We start from the raw sequence: 13365 nt of genomic DNA on the forward strand, positions 1-13365 counted from the left end.
TGTTTAATTCATTCTTAATTTCTTTATACCTCTTTTACTATTCCGATCCCCAAAACAAGCCTTTCTAAATGTGGCCAAGCTCTAACTCTAGAAATGTCCATTTAGTTCCTTCTTTATTTTTGAAAAATTTGATTGAGCAGTAAAAAAGGATACAAGCACGGGCCTACAACCACCTGGGCCGGCCGCTAGAATCAAAAAGGATCACACAGTGCTAAAGTCAATAACTGGCCCGTGGGGGCTCCGCACATTACAGAAGTTCCGGCTGCACATAAGGGAATCAGGATACACACATTTAACATAAATAACAACTAAAAACCATTTAGTTCCTTCTTAACTCTTTCCTACTGCTTTTACTATTCTGATCCCCCACAACAAGCATTTCTAAAGCCTTCCCTCTGACTCTTACCCCCTCCACCTTCCTTTTACTCATCCAAAGCCTCCTCTCCTACTGCTATGAGCTCCAAAATATTGCTCTGTTATCCTTCTCAATACAAATAACTGACTAACATATCCACCACTGAAACAACTTTCATTTTTCACTATACTAATTCACCACTAATTCTTTATGGGTTCAGAAGTAGCGTGCTACTCGCCGAAAAAGCACTTTGACACATTGTCAGGGGTAATAAGCACTATATAAATGCAATTATAATACAAGATCTTTGACACACTGCAGCAGTAAATGCTTTCTGGGTCTTCAGCTCATATAAAACACATGCCACCATTTGTGTTTGCAATGAGATTTTGTGCCCTAAACTAAGCACGTGACTCAACGCTGAATGGTAACTCAGCATGTATGCTGTTGTTATTGTGGTATTAAATACTAAAGGGGGCCAAAACTGTTCTCCCGCGGCATCATTTTACATGACTGGTCTTTAAGTCTGTCAGCAATAAATAGTCATAATTCACCCAGGTACAAGGGAGGGGAGAAGGAGGAGACAATGGCGTGCGGTAAACATCTGTCTGTCTCATGTCAAGGTCAGGGTCTCATAGAATCACACAGTGTGCTGATTTGGAGGCTACCCAGCTCCTTGCCGACTGCCTGTGTGCTCTTGAATAATCTAGTTTACCTGTCTGTTAGATTACCGACCTCTGGGTACAATGAACGTCACCCACAAAAATTAAACAAATGGTGTCTTTTGGCTTTCATCTCTAGACAAGTGTGTTTTGCTACCTTTCACAACCTCTCTTCCGACACTCACCCTGCGAAGGCCTTCCCAAGACAAAGGCTCAGTTGAGCCAGTCGGACCGTGCAACATGTTGTCCTCCACCTGCACCAAGTGCATAGGCACATGTGTTCACAATGGATACCATTCTTCTTCCAGACACGAAGCCTCCCACTGTACTGAACGTCTGGCCTGCATAGAATGGCACTTCTAGGGACATTGATGTGAACGAGGTCATAGGTCACCTGCTAGGGACCGGAGATGCACCGTGAGCATAGGTAGGCTACTTCAAGATGACCTTTGTGTATAGCCCAAGCGCACACCTCACAAGGGCATACCCCATGGCTGTTGTTTCGCCACATGAACATAATTATAGCCCAAGTTACTAGACACCGGGGCAGCCAGCCTCTTAGCATTTTCTCAAGACCTCTAGAAGTTACAGTTTACTTGGCCGAAATGGTTACCAAAAACGGAAACAAATAACGAAACCCAAAAGAATATCAGATGAACTGACATGACCCTGTGACCCCCAGCCAAATAAATCTGAAGCACCCTTCTCTGCACATAAATACATAAGGGCAGTGATGATGAATGGGAAATCAGAGGCCATTTTGCATATCTGATTTGACTATATCTACTCTTGTTTTAGAGGGAATCTGGTTTACAGCCAAGTATTGCCCGAGCAGACCCTCCCAGTCTCCCCCAAAAACAAATTGCAAAACCCTCATTGAAGGTACTCGGGTGAGGCGAGAAAGGTGGGGTCACTAAAAAGAATTTGGCCAAAAAGGTTAACTAGGAATCCTTTACAAAAGGTGTGGTCTGTGTGCTTATGTGTGAGGTCAAAAAAGGGGCTTGTGCATCATTCAGAGTTTTCTATTAGCGGAATAAACCATGCGGTAAACCCTGTAGTTGGTTTTAATTCACCTCACTATTAGCACTGCACCCTTCACCACACCGAGCTAGCTCACATTGGGTCTTAGCATTACCCCCTCTGACAAACAAAACATCACTGAGATCCTCCCTCGCAGCGAGGGGGTTGTAGCCCGCACCATGACTAGGTTCATGGTGCGAGTATGATTCCCAATGAGGAAGCATGCCACCTCTGGTGGGTGAGGGAAACCGTCCTTTAAAAGGGACGCCTCCTGTATAGTCAGGCCTCTCCGTATCTGTTGTTTTTTATTCCCATCACTTATTCCCCTACATTCCAGACCCAAGGGTTTTTATGTGTTTAGTGATTTCTTGGGGTGATCACAGTCGCTGGTCTTTAAACCTCCTCCGGCACTATACTAGTGTATGCACAAAACCTTGGTAATGGCTCACACTGCCTGCTCAAGTAAGGAAGCCAGGACCATCTGCAAAGCCTGTTTTATGCATGTAGAAGAGACTTAATGTGTTTTTCATGTTTTATGCATCCCAGATGCGAAGATATTTCAAAGACATTTTGAGAATTGCAAAGAGTTCCAAAAAAAAGACAGCTATACCCATGCAGTAGCAAGTCTGTGGTGTCCATTAATATTGAACTTCGGAATTTTGTTTGAGATCAAACGCACAGTTGACATGGATCACTTCCTGATGCCAAAAGATGGTAGGGAGCTCAAAAGAAAGGCCGAAACAGTTAGTAAGAACAAAGCTGCAAAAATTAGGAAGTATGATGCCTCCTACTTGGACTTTGGATTCACCTGCGTCACCATAACTGGTGAAATTCAGCCACAGTGTGTGGTTTGTGTCATGACCTTGGCTAATGAAAGCCTGAAACCAAACAAATTAAAGCGGCATTTGGAAACTAAACATGGGTCACTGGTAGGAAAGAATGGAGATTTCTTTTGCCAGAAAGCTGGAAGACATCACCCACCAAAAAAACACTTTGAAAAATATGGTCTCCATGCCAGCAAATGCCTTGAAAGCATCTTACCAAGTGGCATACCACATTGCCAAAAGCAAAAGGCCTTTTACAGATGGAGAAAAAGTGATTCTTCCAGCAGTTCTCGGCATGGCCAGGACAATGCTTGGTGAAAAAGCCACAGAGAAGTTTAAAATGGTGCCCCTTTCAGACACAACAGTTGGCTGCCGCATCTTGGACATGTCGGAGGGTATCAACGACAACTCATAGCATGTTTGCAATCGAGTTTGTTTGCTTTGCAATTGGATGAAGTGATTGACTTTTCTAAGGAAGCTCATTTAATTGCTTATGTACGATACTGCCAAAAAACTTTAATATAGGAAGATTTTTTTATTCTGTAAACCAACCAAGAGACCGGCAACATCATCAGCAATATATGATCTTCTCAATTACTTTCTGTTCTCCAATGGCTTAAAATGGGACAGCTGTGTTGGAATCTGTACGATGGTGCTCCTTCCATGTGTGGGGGTAGGGAAGGCCTAAATGCCAAAGTGTTGAAAGTGGCTTCTCATATTTTATGGACCCACTATATGATACACCGGGAAGCCCTTGCCGTCCGAAACATGGATAGAGAACTTGGGGATATGTTGTATTTCTGCTGCGAAAATTTCATGAAGGCTCACCCCACTAGAGCTCGTCATTTTGCCATTTCATGTGCAGAAATGGGAGATGGTTTGCTGTTCCATTTAGAGGTCCAGTAATTATACAGAGGGAAGGTGCTGTATTGCATTTTTGAATTAAGAAATGAAATACGACAATTCCTTCTGGATTTATACCCATACAAAGAAGAGCAGTTGTGTAATCCCAGTTGGCTTGTGCTTTTAGCATACCTTACAGACATCTTTGACAAATTAAATGAGTTAAATGTGTCTTTGCAAGGAGCTGAAAGTACATCTTTCACCATGTATACAAAATATCTCCCTTCAAGAAGAAGCTAGAGTTGTGGAGAGGACTACTAAATAAAGGTGTACTTCTTGAGGTATTCGCATGTTTAGCAGAAGCTCTTGAGGACACAGGATATGAACTTGAAAGTGCTATTGAGGTCATAAGAAATTACCTGACTTCTCTCAGTGACAGTTTAGAAAAGTACATTCCGGAGGACAATGATCATGTCAATTACTGGGTCTTTCAACCCTTTCTAGTGGATGCAGGTACTCATCTCCCAATGCACCTTCTGGAAGATCTAATTGACCTTTAGAGTGACCGCGTTCTCCAGATGCAATTCAGAAAAATCTCACTGGGAGAATTTTGACTGAAAATGCCTGAAGAACATTCAGGTTTGTCGAAAATTGCAGTCAAGACACTACTGCCTTTTAGCTTATCATATGTATGTAAGATTGGGGTTTCAGCACTGGCAGTTTTAAAGGCGAAGTACTGTTCAAGACTTGAAGTGGAGCACAACCGGAGGATGGCAGTAGCTAGAATACATCCACAGATTGACCGTCTCTCTGGAGAAAAACTGGCACACCCATCACACTAGTTCAGGATGGTGTTATTATTCAATTGAGTCAGATTATGTTTTGTTTGTTTGTGATAAAGTTAGTACCATTTTTTGCATTTTTGGGCAATTCGTTTTGGAGATTTTGTATTTGAGCTGCGTAGTAAGCCTCTAACACAGAACCACAGTCACCCACAAACCTTTGGTTTGCTAAACACAGTTTAATACACTATTTCCCCACCGTAAAATGATTTGCCATGGGAACTAAGGGCACTTTTGGTTGTTGGTGATGATGAGTACCAAGTTTTTGTCAGGAGTGGGTCCTTACGAGTAACATTTTTTGACAGGGGTGGGGTCTCTGCATCAAATGGTTTGAAGACCTCTGGCCTACATTGTAATTAGGCAGTAGGACTTTAATAATAATACCGACATTTATAAAGCGCAAACAGCTACCTCTACAGAGGTGTCCCGGCGCTCCAGCAGTGGCAGCATGTAGCAGTGGCCGGAAAGCATACCCCCCCCCCCCCCCCCCCGCCCCGAGACCCCGGGAAACTAACCCAGACTAAAGATCCAAGATTTCACAGCCTTCCTAAATACTGGCCCCGACTCAATCTGGCGAAAATTACTTGGCAGAGAGTTCCAAGGTTTGGTAGTTCCCACCGTGAAAGATCTGCCACCCAACCGTGTTTTCATAAATCTTAGAGTCCAGAGCAGATTTTGAGAATTAGATCTCAATGAAATCTTCTGTTTATAATAATATAGCCGACGTTTCAAATAACTCAGACATTTGCCATGACATGACCGAAAAGCCAAGGTCAGAGCCTTAAACTCAATTCTCCTTGCCACTGACAGCCAGTGAAGTTCTTTGATATTCGGAGAGAGTGATACCGGAATGGAACACGTCTAATCAGTCTTCGCTAGGTACACTGGCAGGCCCAAATAAAGGCCGTTTGCATAGTCCAGCCTGGATGTCACAGTGGCATGGACAATGGTTTTTCGGCAATCCTCTGGTAGCAAATAAAGAAATTTACGTAGATTGCGTAATTTGCTGAAACAGGAAGCTGTCACCTGCCGGATTTGGGCTGAGAAAGATAGATCTGCTTCCCACCATTAAACCATGGATGCCGGTCGGAGGCTTTCTGGTCATCATCATAATGAGCCCCTTGATATTTAAATAATGTATTTCTTTTTGTGAATTTGGTAATTTTATATATTCAGTTTTGTTTAAGCACTTAGTTTTATTTTTTGTTCTAAAACAATATTTTGTTAGTATTTTAGTTGACGATATTTGTTACATTTTGGGTGTTTAATTGTGGTAGCAATATTTAGTGTTGGTTTCTAATATTGGATATTTTAGATAGTTGACAATATTTTTGTAGTCAATATTATTTTTTCTTTTAAGTATAGGAATGTGGCATGAGGGCATCAATATCATTTGGCAATGTTTGTGGAGTTAGTAAATATCAAGGAGACCATACCTAATACAACAATTTCATCCATTAGAAGCCTAACTCGTTTCTTATCAGTTCAACCGTTCCTTGAAACAAAAGAATATAGACAGATTTTCCTTTCTTGTACTGATGAGACTAGCACCAACTTTCGTTTTTGTGCAGTCCTAACCAGTGTTCCCGTACCATGCTCTACAATGTAGTAGTACACTTGTGTTTTTGATATCCTTATTTTAGATACTCCAATGTCTATTACCACTTTGAATTATGTTCTCTTGAATTGTATATTACATCTGTGCAGCAGATTACTTGCTGTTGCTGAAGGTTGCTAAAAGTACTAATTTGTTTATTCCGGACAGAAATGTGTTGTCTTGGTCATACGCTCTACAAACATTTTATTTTTCTTCATAATATTTGCTCTTCTGCTACGTAATTTTCATTGCTCGTTTGTGTGCACGGATAACCTCCTAATCTGTTGGAGTTTGACCTGCACACTGATGTGATTTGCCACACTGCCTGCAAATCTTCCGACCGCAGTGCAGTTTCTACTGTTTTTATGAGCGCCTCCACAATTCCCAAAGGCTGTGTAAGTCTCACAGTTACTTATCCCTCTAGTGCCTTGTGAATAGTTTCCCTCGTTTTTTCCACTTCTGGCTGGTGCTTTTGTTTTCTGCTCTCGTTTTGTAGTTGCAATGTAGCGACTGTCAAATAATCTTCATTGCTGCATTTTAGATGAGTTTTCTATATTGCATGTTGGCTGCATTGATTTGTCTATTACAATAAACAAAGGCAGGTAATGAGACATTTTGCCTTTACTTTTTTATATACATAGGATAAATACTATTTGATTATAATATTATACTTGATTATAATATATTTGGCATGCCTGCTCCTAGCACACTTCGTAGAATGTGTTGCTGTCTTGGAGGTACCAATATGGATCTAGAAAGTAGTCAGCCGGCTCCCCTAGAGGGGACAACGAATAGGTTTATGTACATTAAGGGACGGTCCGATCCGGGTCGGACAAACTACGAGGCGTATGCGTGTTTTCCGCCCGACGCGTACAGCTGTACGAGCGAGCAAGTACGATGCGAGTTACGTGAAATTCACCAACCGAGTCGTTCCCGGGTCCGAACCGCTCCGTACGTCTCGGCCGTAAGCTAACCATGGCATTCAATGGATGCGATTTACGACCAAGCCAGTACGATGCACGCGTCGGACTGCCGTTGCGAGCCAAAACGTCCGGGAAGTTACCTTTGGGGGTCCGCGTCAGACCCCCTGTCACATGCAGCCCTACGACTCGGACACAGGGGGAGACCCAAGGGTCTACCCAACACAGGCATGTACGGTGCAGATGGCACCGACGCATACCCACTGTAGGGGGCGCCCTTGTGCGAGACATACCCATTCAGTTAATGGGAGCCCATGTACGCGTCGTACGACCGGCTCCCATTGACTTCTATGGGAGTCCGTCCGAACCGAGTCTGGCAGCATACGGCCGCATCATACTCGCTCGGTCGGATTGCAGGACTCCGGCTCGGTCGGAAAACACTCCGGATCCGGCTCGGTCGGGGAGCTTTCCGACCCAGATCGGAATCAGCTCCTAAATATGGTATTTCTTCCATAATGTATAGTACACTATGGAACAAATATACGAAAAAGGATCCTGATTTACGATGGCCAGTAAATGGGTCATTTGATTTTAAGAAGATTCAGTGTTGAGCAGTGTCTGTTTCAGAGAAAGAGTCGATAAGATATGTTTGATTGTGTACGAATGTGGGCATTTTTTTCCTCCTTATATATGTTTGAATGAGTACATACACTTGGAAGAACATGCGTGCACTTAGTAAAATTCGTAAGTGGTGATACGAAGCACTTTTGAGTGTTCTGCCTGGCCAATTGGTAATTCGGTCTCTTCTTGCAAAGGTCTGGGGGTTTTATCCTATCCTGTTTTGGGTGGGTCTGCGGACCCCTGTAATAGGCATGTCTTCTGGAATAAGTATGATTTGGTATAGACACAGAGTATTTGCGAACACTCTGCCAGACCAACTGGTAATTCGGCATATTTTGGAAAAGGTCTGGGCCTAGAGCCTGTCTTCTTGAATATGGAACAGTCTCTGGGCTGTTTTACTTGTCTTGGTGCAGTCTCTGGACTGCTCATGAGAGCTCTTTTTGTTTGCAAATATGTTTTACAATTGGGTTGGTTTGAGTACAGTCTGTGGGCTTGTTTTTGTCCTGGTGTTGATTTGTTGGTTGATTGTGTGTTTGAGTGTCTATGAGGTTTGTGGACTGACACCGGTGGTAATGCTTGTGAAGTACTTGTTTGAGTGAGTAGCGACTGTGCTCTTTGTGTAAGAATGGCTTGCTTCAGCAAGCTGTGTTGTGTGTTATGAGTGTGTGGCCCCTTCTTGAAAATGTTTGGAATGAGCTCAATTTAGTTTGTTGTCGTCATTGTGTTCTGCAGATGCCATTGGAAGAATTACACATTAAATTTCAAAGAATGAATTATATAAAATATGTTAAGCAGCTGCACGCTACTAGTAAAGTAAAGCAGTAACAAAGTGTTGATGTGTGAACATTCAATTATTATATTGCCACAATGGTAAAGAAATAGAATTAAAACTCAATAGGAAAAAGTAGACCTCACAGAGAAAAACAAATTTGTGTGATTTGCACAACTAGGACTTAACAAAATTAAAAATAGATGCCCAACATTTTGTTAGTACTGCCTATCAGCTGTGCAAAATGTTACAGCACTATCCTTAGATACATCATATTAAATATTAAAAGGCATTCACATTATCTGAGTAATTGGTTGCTGCTAAAATAAAAGCGTCCTCCTTTTACCACTCTGCAAACAATAGATTTTGACTGGCTTGGAATGCCTGGTTTTTAATAGAATGAACTGAGCCTCATTCCCAGCACCAGAAAGAGAGCTTTTAACAGCTGCTCAAGCTGTCTGTCCGAAGGAAGCTGTCTGTTTGAGAAGAGGGAGGTAATGAGTGGTTTATCAACTTTTAAAAGAGAAAGGATACAAGTAAGGACTTTCTTTCCTGTTCCTTTCCTAAGAACCACATCAGTGGATATGATGGTAAATAATTACTACTTTCTAAAGAGTGAAACAAACTTTCTATGTTTCAGTAAAGCTTATGTGCTTAGTTTCAAAAAAAGTTTTGTAAGTGTTATAAATACATGCATTTAAAGACAAAAGGAAAGGAATGAGGCTTGTTTTTCATATGTAGAAACAACAAAAGGGTTAGTGATCAGTATTCAAAAATGTCTACATGAAAAAAATTAAGTCATTGCACTAAAATCGTTTTTGCATTAGTTATTTACCTCCTACAAGTCTGTCCGTGCCCAGCTGCCAAAAGGGGTAAGTATTGTCGACAGGAGGTCACCTGCTTAGGTTACCTACTGTCGAAGGGGGGTAGGAGACTAGCACCTGGGCAAATTAAGGGTAAGCAAAATTAAGTAACACTATATTTTTTTTTGCTTTTTTGCTTTTAGTGCTTGGTATATGTATTATTGTGTCTTTTTTTCTTGGTTTATGTGCCTATTATGTGTATTATTGTGAGCTGTTCTGCGTGCAAAGTACGCAGGGCAGCTTGTTGTTGTGCTCTCTCTCAAGCCTGTCTAAACTGTCTAGGAACGGCCATGAGACAGTCGGTTGGGCTCGCTTTAGTCATTCATTTCTCAGGATGCTGTGAATATGTTCTTGAATAAATAGACAAAGCACCAGTGCACGTCTAATTGGCTATTAAGTAATACTTTTTGAACAAATGGTTAGAATTAACAAGATGAATAAATAAATACGCCATGTTACTGCCCCTCCTGTCTGTAAATTGATGAAATTGGATAAAGATGAAAGGATGGGTAGAATAGACTGATGTTCCCTTATTTGACCTTTAAGGGGAACTATATATGGATGGTTTTTGTTACAAATTCCCAGGTGGCAACACCATTATTGTTGTTATTACAGCACTACATGAGTCGCAGAGGCATCACAAGTCCCTTATTAGTTAGTCTATGTAGTCAAGCTGACAGCCCTTGCTAGAGCTGGTGAATAGGTTTCTCCCCTGAATATGATGTTACATGGACCAGATCGTGAAAAGTATGATGCATATGGTTCACAATGCTAGGTAAGATGCCAATATGCCCTTAGCACACATTTTTAAGAACAAAATGTTCTTTGCTTGTTTTCTTGTCTGCCACAAACGAGTTTTGCTGGAAAATTCATGTACCTATTAGGTTATGTTTAATTGATCAGTTAACAAAAACCAAAGGAAATGATGGACAGGGTGTTGAACATTGCAAGCACTCACCCCCAGTCAACTGATCTGGGTTTAATCCATCACCGTTTTTTAGCCCACTCTGCCACCCCAGTTCAGACATGGCCATATGCAAATCAGTCTTACCCTGTGCCTCATGGGAACAGTCCAGCCCGAACTGCCAAGCCATGTCTTCCCTGGACCAGAAACAAGCTTCCTAGGACCGGTTTTTGGCATTTCAGCCGTCTTCAGCCAGGCTTGCTTGAATCCAGTGGCAAAGTGAACAAGGGACTCACATCTGAGCATACCCTGCCAACTTATGGCGAACAAAGCAAAAACCAAAGGAAATGATGGACGGAGTGTTGAACATTGCAAGCACTCACCCCCAGTCAACTGATCTGGGTTTAATCCATCACCGTTCTTTAGCCCACTCTGCCACCCCAGTTCAGACATGGCCATATGCAAATCAGTCTGACCCTGTGCCTCATGGAAACAGTCCAGCCCGAACTGCCAAGCCATGTCTTCCCTGGACCGGAAACAAGCTTCCTAGGACCGGTTTCTGGCATGTCAGCCGTCTTCAGCCAGGCTTGCAAAGGCTTCCTTTGGTTTTTAATTGATCAGTTATTCATGTAATATGGATCTCTGTTACATTCACAGTTTTAGAGTGCATGGTCATAAGAGCAAAACATGGTTGTTCTTGTTCAAGGAAAATTATTTTAGAGATTTCAGCAGTTTTGCACAATAGTAAAGGTTATTGATTATTTGTATGTTTTGTCTAAAGATTTCTGTTCTGTTCACTAACAGATATCTGCTGCCCTACAACCATTGCCAGAGGGACCCAGACATCAGATCCAGCCTGGGGATTCAGCGCAAGTCTAATTTGGAGCTAAGGTGAAGGGCCCCAGCCTAGGGGTTGCTGGCCACTATAACAGCTGTGAAGGTGGAAGGCCAGAAGAAACGTGTACCCCTACCACTGTCTTGGGCGAAAGACAGGGTCACAAATCAGGACGTAGAGCCGATTCCATGCTTTGTTCCTTTTTTCTTGATGTCCAGCTGAGAGGCACAGACCAACAAGGACAGCAAGGAGGCTTTGCTTGAGGTGCCCCCCTCTGAAACAAGGGTTGCTTCAGATACTCCAGTTTCTGTGCATCAGACCTCTGAGTCCCGGTCCCCAACTTAAAGTGAACCTGTACCTCTGTTTGTTGATCAAGAGGTGCCTGGGCACACTAGGTACAATCTGCAGCCCCGACGAAAGTGCAGTGCACCAGAAGAGCAATACAGGAGTTACGGAAGGACTTGAGTTCAGGGTACAGGTGCTGTCCCTCAGGTGCTGTTAGATTAGAGTAAAGAATACTGGTGCACTGCCTGAGACACTGGACCAGCATCGTTGAGGGCATTTGCCCTGGAGGCTGATTGCCCTATCCTGACAGAAATACTTTTTCCTTAGCCTGGGCCGTGATTGGTTTTCTGGGTTGCAAGTTGTGCAGCTCCACCGTGGGAGAAGTGAACACTTGATGAACGATAAGAGCCTGCCTGTGAGGCTCAGACAGACACAGGGAGAAGACTCCCCTCTGGCTGGTTGTACAGTGGCTTCAATTCCCTAAGTACTTTTTGTTAGGAATGTACCTCTTTGTTCGTCCCATTTTTGAGGAGGAGCAGCCCTTTGCGACTCTTTGTCCTAATTCCCATGGCCCCGTTTGGTCCTCCTGGTCCCCCAAAACAAAGATTGTTTCCAGAACTCAGGGACGTGGACTTGGACTGGATGGCTTTGGACACTGTTTTCTGTCTGGGGCTGGAAGTTATTATCGGCCCTGTATATAATTGATGCGATACTTTTTTACTGCTGTTTATGTATACAATGTGACCCAATGCTCTGTTCCCTTTGTGCTTCTATTTGTACCTCATGTATACCAGCCTAACAAAATGCCAAGAATGCAAATGCCCAACTAGTAATAGACCAGGAGATCAATTACCTGATGAGAATAGATGTGCAATATAATTTCCATGTTTCTTCTACTGCATTGCAGTGTCTTCAGCTAATGCTAAAAGGGCCATCTGTGGAAATCGCAGATAATATGTTAGCATGAGCTGAATCCATTTTAGTTGTGGCATCCATTTTTGCTAGCCATGTGATTCTTCCGTCTTCACTGTTGCTTGCCTTTCTATTCTGCTTGAGTCATCAACTGTAGTTAACGCCTTCAGTACTGAGCCAGAGCACTGTGTAAGCTCAGAAAGGCCTGTAGCTGCTAGAATGCACCTGTCTTGGAGTGTAACTGTCAGGCTATTTCAACTGATGTAAGCAGCTCTGTCTCCCCTCCCACTTAGCTGACTAAATGATCTATATTGTTTGACCATGTTAGTCGATAGCTATTCCCGTGTATGGCTGTACCTCCCATTTGAGTCTCCATGCTTACTCTGCAACAATGTCTGTATAAAAGGCCCATAGCCTCTGTATTCTGTGGACTACCTCCTACAGTGCCTGAGGGTGCTGTATTGATGTAGTCCCACTCATGAGTGATTAATAAACTTGTTATTTGATATTCCAGCTTCCATGCCAATCTCTACTTTGTTGGTTTAAAGAACCAGTGGACAGATAAGGGTGAACCCCTGCACCAGTGGGCCCCTAAAAAGGCTCATTTCCACAATCTGGTTTCTGCAAATATTTGCCATTTGCATATCACCAAGTTAAGTTTTCTTATTTGTTTTGCTTCTATTTAAATCTTTGTTTGCAGCACACTTTTGAATTACAAAAAAAGTCCTTTCGTAATTCCTGATATATTTTGAAATATTTGTACTATTCATTTACAAGCTATTTAAATGTTGCGTGTTGGAAAACAATTCACATCTCACAGCCTTTTGTGTCTGTCAGACAGCTCACTTCACAAAAACGTATACATGTAGTAAGATAAAGAAAAGTAAACACCATTTCCGGGATTAGATTAGCAGCAATTAGTAACAAGCATTGGCATAGCAAATAGGTCTCGCCGGGACCTTATAAGTGTTTTGTAAGAGGTGTTTTGAAGTTTGGTAAGAAATGCAATTTAACATAAAGGGATATGAAAAAGGAAACCAGGAAAGTCTGATGAGGGAAGAAGAGGGCAGCAGATGAGCTGGGGGAGGGAGGGAGGGAGAAGCAGAGGGATGA

The 13365-nt window shown here is 42.5% G+C and overlaps 1 long non-coding RNA gene across 1 annotated transcript in view; it reads left to right on the forward strand.

The window, feature by feature from the left end:
* LOC146798172 (uncharacterized) overlaps positions 1 to 12760 on the forward strand; it is a 55498-nt gene extending 42738 nt beyond the window's left edge. Inside the window, exon 2 of the long non-coding RNA XR_014969120.1 lies at positions 11025 to 12760. This is a non-coding gene — a long non-coding RNA (uncharacterized LOC146798172). The remainder of the gene's footprint in view (positions 1 to 11024) is intronic.
* The last annotated feature ends 605 nt before the right edge of the window (positions 12761 to 13365 follow it).

This window comes from Triturus cristatus, chromosome 9 (genome assembly GCF_964204655.1).
Source record: "Triturus cristatus chromosome 9, aTriCri1.1, whole genome shotgun sequence".
Classification (NCBI taxonomy): Eukaryota; Metazoa; Chordata; class Amphibia; order Caudata; family Salamandridae; genus Triturus; species Triturus cristatus.